Source organism: Egretta garzetta, unplaced genomic scaffold, assembly GCF_000687185.1.
Source record: "Egretta garzetta isolate BGI_Z169 unplaced genomic scaffold, ASM68718v1 scaffold297, whole genome shotgun sequence".
Lineage (NCBI taxonomy): Eukaryota > Metazoa > Chordata > Aves > Pelecaniformes > Ardeidae > Egretta > Egretta garzetta.
In genome coordinates this window covers 6581367-6583408 of record NW_009260410.1, presented here as the reverse complement: position 1 = coordinate 6583408, position 2042 = coordinate 6581367, and positions in this window count along the sequence as shown.

Sequence of the window (2042 nt, the reverse complement as noted above, 5' to 3'; positions counted from 1 at the left end):
TATGCTTTATTTATGGTGTTCTCCAAGCAGATTTTGTCGTCTTTTCCATGTGCTGGCAGCTGTTGAATACACAGGGCGGAGAATGCCTCTACCACTACTCTCTTTCCTCCTTCATCCCCTTGAAACTCACTGTGAAGTACTGACCTTTCCGTTTCTGGGGAGAAGGAGGTGTCTTTGCCCATCTCAGGGTTAGGTATTCTCTTTTATATGCCTTGATCCTGTTCTATATGTGCATATCTACATTGTGCTTAAAACCACAAGATTTGCAGGATAAATATTTATTTTCCTGTGGAGTTAAGTCTGACAGATGCTCCCTGCTTTGATTGAGAATTAATTATGTCTGTTTCCAAAGTGTGTTTCACAACTGCTTTATCCCAGGAACCTCTAAATACTGTGTAGCAGGACAGTAAGAAATTCTATTCCAAAGAAGCTCTTTAATAAAAAAAAAAAAAAAGACTGAAAAATAGGATCAAAGATTTTGGGAATCAGAAAGAGTTATTAGATTTCTGAAATCTCCTGCAAATCATGAAAATAGAAGATATATCTCCTGTCAGAGATACTAACTTAAAAAAACAAAGTATTATAAGACTTGAAAAGTAGGATGACCTTGTGGCTTAATGGTAGACCAGAACTGAGGAGAATCTAATCATCCTGATTCTTCTATGGACTTCCTGAATTACCTTGATCAAAATTGCTCAGTGCCTCAGTTTTCTATCAGGAATGTTTCCTTCCTCCTCTTCCCTGACTTGTCTGTTTAGACTGATCCTCCCTGTGAAGGAGGGGGAGTTCAGGGCACTCCATATGTATTGAGTGAGTTCTCTCAGTATGTATTGCAGTGACACAGTGGAGTCCTGAACAGCTAGTTTCTGCTTTACTAATAATCATTAAGCAATGATCATAAGCTGGGATTTGAATTTGTTCCATAGAACACTGACTTCGGTGAGTTCCCCAAACTGAATAGTCATTTCTGAGTAAAGCTACACAGGTACCAATCCCTGGCAGACATCTGCTAGCTGCATTCGTTCCACATAATGTCAGAAGCTATAAATATAAGAAAAAACAACAAAGACTCCAAATCAGAAAAACCTACTTCCCTTCTTCCTTTCCACCAGAAGTATGAAGCTCAGGTTCTGACAGATAATCTGGAACGGAGCACAGCATTGATAAATTGGGACAGATCTGCAGTGGAACATTGCACGTTCAGTCCTGCCAATAATCTTGCTTGGATGTTATTTTAAAACATATTTTTAAATAATATGGGAATAATATTTACTCTTGCTTACATTCTTACATTGATACCAACAGCATGATCTCCAGTGTGATTTCCTGACTCCTAAATGATTTAACAATTGTTTATATGCCATTATTTAAGAGGACTAGGGTTCTGAGTGTGAAACACAAAATTTATTTTATACTACTGTGTATTAATGCTGGTATAGGGGCAACAAAAAACCCCAACAAATTAAAATCTTGTCCATGAAAAGATTTTGAAGCGCTACAGTTGCTGATGCCTCACCCGACAATTGCAGGTTTGGGGTTTTTTCTTTCAGTTACATCATACGAGTATGATGGATTATATTTTTTCCTTTTTTTTCCTTGCATCCATCTCCAGTTGAAATTACTAGAAATGTTGCCTGTTATGTCAGTGGAGATACTGAAAAATTACTTTTTAACTTATGTTGTAATATCCAAAAAGTGAGCACATCAAAAGGAAGAACTTGGTTTCCTGAATCTCTGCTCATAATCTTTTCAGACTTGTGTTTGTTGTTGCTGTTTTGTTTGTTTTGTTTTGTTTTTTCAATAATCATATAAAAAACAGTCTGAGTGATTTTTTTAACTTCTGTGTTGGTGCTGTATTACTGTTTTTTTTAACTCTATAGTGCAAAGTAAATCAGATAGGTGTTTTACCAATTTAAAACAGCGTGATTCTTGTTAAAAGCTTAATATACTAATGCTGCCTACAGTATCTGGCAGGGCAGTAAGGACATTATCCTCACACTAACCTGCAAATATATTTTTCATTAGATGTGGGGTTTTGGGGG